The sequence below is a fragment of the Furipterus horrens genome, unplaced genomic scaffold (assembly GCF_987537825.1).
Source record: "Furipterus horrens unplaced genomic scaffold, mFurHor1.1.pri manual_scaffold_15, whole genome shotgun sequence".
Lineage (NCBI taxonomy): Eukaryota > Metazoa > Chordata > Mammalia > Chiroptera > Furipteridae > Furipterus > Furipterus horrens.
In genome coordinates this window covers 25,645,715-25,651,218 of record NW_028327185.1, presented here as the reverse complement: position 1 = coordinate 25,651,218, position 5,504 = coordinate 25,645,715, and the positions used below count along the sequence as shown (strand labels likewise).

The 5,504-nt window shown below is 50.3% G+C and overlaps 1 pseudogene across 1 annotated transcript; it reads left to right on the top strand.

Annotated features, from left to right (window-relative positions):
* Window positions 1-1,294: 1,294 nt before the first annotated feature.
* LOC149992545 (immunoglobulin heavy variable 1-3 pseudogene) lies at window positions 1,295-4,785 on the top strand (annotated as a pseudogene). The gene is made up of 3 exons (XR_016508258.1): window positions 1,295-1,381; window positions 1,467-1,777; window positions 4,675-4,785. The product of XR_016508258.1 is annotated as an immunoglobulin heavy variable 1-3 pseudogene (transcript).
* The last annotated feature ends 719 nt before the right edge of the window (window positions 4,786-5,504 follow it).

Here is a 5,504-nt window from a genome sequence, read left to right as displayed (position 1 = left end):
CTCCATGTGGGAGGTAGGGACTGAGGATCATGATTTATGGGGTTATAAGGGACAAAAAATGAAGAAAAAGCCAGCGTATCACCCACAGAGCTGACCTCAAGTAGGAAGTCACATCCAGGTCTAGAATCCATGTAGGGGCCCTGCCCATGTGATACATACAGGGAAGAAGGGAGACCTGGAAAACATTATCATGACAATTATCAGTGTGTGTGTGTGTGTGTGTGTGTGTGAGAGAGAGAGAGAGAGAGAGAGACCCATTTAGCAACGGAAGCCCACTGAGTTTAGGATCCATGCAAGGAGTATCAGATGGGACCTGCTGCAGAGGAAAATGAAGATGCCAGAGTCCCCCAAGGTCCCTGAGAGCTTCTGGAGTCAGGAGTGTCGGCTGTGTCAGTGCATCTGGCAGCTCCAGGGAAGGGCTCCCTGCTGGTTTCACAGAGACCTGGCTGGGGGATCCCTGAAGTGTCACCTGGGCTTGCTAAGGCCAGTTCCCTGTGTCTGGAGTTGTCAAAGCACACGCTGTCTCTGAGGGGGCAAACTCAAGTCAGGTGCGGCCTTTAATTCTGGAGCTGAGATGCTGAATAGTCCATTCCCTGTGAGCCCAGGTGTGAGCCTGCAGTGCAGGGTGCAGGCTGGGCAGCAGGGTGTGTGTCAGACCCACAGGCTCTGGGCTGCTGCCCTGTGAGCAGCTGTGAAGGGATCTCGGGGGGATTTCCTCTGAGGGCTGGGCCTTTTTCTTTTCATGAAAACATCTAAAATAAGGTTTGTACAAAAGGTGACCAGAAATATCCTATTCCATCAGAGCATTTATAAGACTTGATATGACAAGAATATCACAGTTAATAGGGTATTTGTAAAACATCTTTATATGTGAATTGTAAGAAACTAGAGAAAGTGATGGTTTTAGTAACTCACTAGGTGCAGCATTTTGGGGACACCCTGATCCCAGGATAAGACGTTCGGGCTTTAAAGCCCAGAACTAGTCCAGGCGGTCTGAGTGTCACTCAGAAGGGAGCTCACGATGAGGAGCATGTCCTGTGGGGGCCCCTTCCTCGTGTGAGGAGCTATGTCATCACAGAACTCGGGGACCTTCCAGGCGGCACAGATCCTACAACGCTGATTAGGACTTGACTCCCTAAGTCCTCTGAGCAGGGTCCCTGTGCCCTCTATCTGCTCTCAGGTGGGTTCAAGTCTTCAGTTATGAAAGACTCTGCCTCATGAATATGCAAATGAGAAGAGGTAGACTCGGTTAAATGTGGGTCTGTCTGTGCCCTGAGAGTATCACCCTCAGCCACACCCTCCCCTACAGAGGTCCTGACGGCACAGCCCCTCACCATGGACTGGAGCTGGAGAGCCCTCTTCCTGGTGGCAGTGGCTACAGGTAAGGGGCTCCCCAGTCCCCGGGTTGAGGAGGGGATCCGGGATGTCAGGAGGGATTTCCACCCACTCCTGCCTCCTCCCCACAGGTGCCCACTCCGAGGTGCAGCTTGTGCAGCCTGGGGCTGAGGTGAGGAAGCCTGGGGCCTCCGTGAAGGTCTCCTGCAAGGCTTCTGGGTACACCTTCACAGACTACAGCATGCACTGGGTGCGACAGGCCCCAGGACAAGGGCTTGAGTGGATTGGGTATGTTTACCCTGGTGATGGTGGCACATACTACGCACAGAAGTTCCAGGGCAGAGTCACCATCACCGCAGACAAGTCCACGAGCACAGCCTACATGGAGCTGAGCAGCCTGAGAGCCGAGGACACGGCCGTGTATTACTGCGCGAGAGACACAGTGAGGGGGAGTCAGCCTGAGCCCAGACACAAACCTCCTGCAGGAGGGGCTGGGACCACCAGGGGGCGCTCTGGCTCTCTGAGCACAAGGACCATCCCAGGAGCAGGTGCAGCGGGGGGTATGGGCTGGTTTCCTCTTCCTGTAACAGTTTCCCTCAGGGAACCTCCCTGGATTCCTGAATCTGCACTCACCTCTGAGTCTCTGAGTTAGAAAAGTGTGTTGTCAACAAAGATAACATTCTTACATGGACAAAGTCAGAGACCCTTTCAGACACTGCTGTGTCCACTCCCACTGAATCACAAAGCCTTCTGTGCTGTGTCTGTTGAATCTAATAGAGGCTCTGCTGGACCCAAAGTGCGTTCCAGCCCCACACTGCTGAGTGTCTGAACTGGCCACTAACAGGACACGTGCACAGTGAGTAGCAACAAATTACTTTTCAGTTAGGAAATAACATAGCTCCACTCCCTTCCAAGGTTGCGACCAGAACCCCATCCGTGACAGATTGATTCTTGACATTGCCATGAACCCCAACCATACCCTTTCGGGGTGACACAGACATCCAAGTCACACAATAATGTTGGATGTCACACTCAAGGCCTGTACAGTTTTTATGTCCCATTTAGCTGCTGCAAAAGCCTTTCATGCTTGTGTTCCCAGGCCCACCTGGCTCTTTCTGTCCCAAATGGTAAAAAGACTTTAGAATTTGTGCCAAATATGGAGTAAACACCCTCCAATAGTCCAAAATACACCCAGGAGATCCTGGAGCTGCTCGATCACTGCCAGGATTGACATTGCTTGTACTTTATCATAATTACCACCTTGGGCAGCACTTTCATCTTACGAGACAAGACTACTCTGAATAACTTGACAGATAAAGCAGTGTGACAGAACCCCTGGGCTGCTCCGATTGAAATAGAACCCATGGGCTGTTTGGTTAGGGGCCCGATTGCCCGCCGCCAGAATTATAACTCTTAATACCAGAGTTTGGTGAAAAGAAAAAGAATTGCTTATTTACACGTTGTCCTGCCTCCCCCTCCCAGACCTGGCCAGTCTTAGGAAAGTCAGAAACACCATTTCCCTACTTCCTAGGCACAGTTCAGCTTTACCAGTAGCTGCCAGTCACTCAGTTCTGATTGGGGAGGTCCTTTCTGTGCTGTGGTGCCCCCCAGCTCTCAATGCAGAAATGCCTGGATTCTCAGCCTCCTTGTAAACTGCCTTCTTCCTGTAAACGGCGTGGATCTCCTCTCCTTCTCAAAACCGCCTGGTGAGAGCTTCTTCTTTAAGCAGCCTGGAGACCCCTGCTCCAAGCCACATGGAAGGAGCCCACAAGAACCAGAGAGTGAGGGTGTGAGGGCCAGAGACAGAGAACCTGAGAGAGAGCCTCCTGGAGCCAGAGCCAGCCCAAAATGTCCGCAGCTGCTCCTCTCTCCCTCCCTGCCTCCTCTCTCTCCCTTCCCCACTGCCTCCTCTCACGCAGTGGGTGTTGCAAACAGTCCTGACCCTTCACAGAACCCTACGTAGGCTCTGTCTTCTCCCTCCATACCAGCCCACAGTCAAAGACCCCTCCCAGACCTGAGTTTTGGAAGTAAAGTGGATCTTTGCAATAATGTTTTCTGCCACTAGCTCCAGGCATGCAAGGGCATCCTGAAAGCTGCTTCCTGCTCCCTATCTCCCAGCCGCAAACTCTGGGGTTTGTTTTTGGACTCTCCTGTTTCTGTAACAGCAGGACCTTGTATCTTGTGTTTCCTGCCCATCCTCATTACTGCAAATGTTTCAGCAAGGCAGGCACAGCAGTTTCTAAACCTGTAAGAGAGTGAGAACTCAGCATGATATTATCAATATGATGATACAATTGCACCGTTTGGGGCTTTTGCCACATTGCTAAATCCTGCACCGCAAGCCCATGGCACAGTGTCAGGCTGTGCAGATATCCCTGTGACAATACAGTGAAGGTCCATTTGTTTCCTTCTGAGGGGAAGGCGAATTGAACTTGACCCTCGGCTGCTATGTCAATGGAGAAAAAGACATTATCAAATCAAGAACATAATGATAGTTATGGCTCAACTTCTCTAAAAAATCAGCTACTGAGGGCACGGCAGCATGTCATGGTGGTATTAACTTATTTAATTCGCAGTATCTACTGTCATCCTGCACGTGCCATCTGGTTCCTCACAAGTCACATGGGGGAATTATGAGGACTTTGTGCTGGACAAACTATCTGGGCCTTTCCCAGTTCCTTGATAGTGTCCCCTGATGACTTCCAGGAAGGCGGTATTGCTTGGTATTGGTTACCTGCTGTGGTTCGGGAAAAACCAATGGGGGCGATGGGCGTGATCCCAAATAACAGCCTTCACAACACGGACATGAAGGCAGAATTCCCAGGCAGTAGTAATGAGCCACAACCCTTGTAACACATCAATTCCCAAGATATACTTGGTATTGGGGAGACATAGACCACATATTACTTGGGTGTCAGGCATCCTATCCCCAGTGTAAGTGACACTTGTTTCACCTGTACAGCGGTACGACAATACCCTGCTATGATGGCCCCTGCACCATGCAAGTGATCAGAGTTGCCTTGCAAAAGGGGACATTCGACTCTGCTGTGCACTAAAGACAGTACCTGCTGTATGTTTTTGTGGCCTCTTGTCCCCACCAGGTCCCACTAAGCAGGCCCCTCAGCCATCTCTTCAGTCAAACTGGAAAGCCCTCTCCCCGTCATTGGCTGGGTCCTCAGCCCTGCTGGGTGACTTCCACAAGTAATCCTGCAATAAATTCACAGCCCACAATCCTTTGTAGTGGGCGAAACTGTTACTCCAGTTTCACCTGTTGCCACATCTCCAAGAGCAGCTTGTTAAACACCCTGTCTAATTTCTCCGTATCAGCTCCTGCTCTAGGATACCAACCCATATCTGGGTCCTAGTGACCTCAATGGGTCCCTTCGTTCCCTTTACGGGCCCTACTGCCTGCAAAGGCTTCCTGGTGCGGAGAGCTTCAGCCTTCCCTAGATCAGATCCAGTTCCGGTCACCACATGGATTGCGTTGCCCACATAATGAGCAAAGACTGTTATGAAGGGTCCGAATAACTCCCACGGAGCAGTTTGTAAGACCAAATCCCTCATTCCCACTGTGAACACTACTTGATCTGGGCCATAGATACTCAAATTATAAATAATATTCCTTATTCCCAGTTTTTTGCAATGTTTGCTCTAATTCAGTATATGCTTGACACCTTTCGGTCTTAGATAGCAAACCACCCGGGTTTGACCATGTAATGAGAGTGGCCGCTGTGATCCAATCTAACAGGGGATGATTGCCTGGCGTCTGGTGTGCATTCTGAGGCCACTGTCTGGGCACTGGTGTGCGATGATGGATGTAAGATTATCCAGAAATGCAAACGGCTGTCCTCCCCCACATGCCAAAACCTGAGCACTAAGCAGCTAAAGATTCCACTGTCTTTTTCAAAAAAATTTTAAATTGTTTTTCTATTACAATTGTCCCACTTTTTCACTCATTGCTCCCACCGACCCAGCCCACCCCTTCTCCCACAGTCCTTCCCGACCCTGTTGTCCATGTTCATGGGTTATTCATATTATTTCCTTTGTTAAACCCTTCCCCTACTTACCCCCTTCTCTCCTACCCCCCCGATAACTGTTACTCTGCTTCTTGTTCAATTTTGTTTATTTGTTCGTGTTGTTCATAAGTCTCCTGTATTGGGTGATAGCAT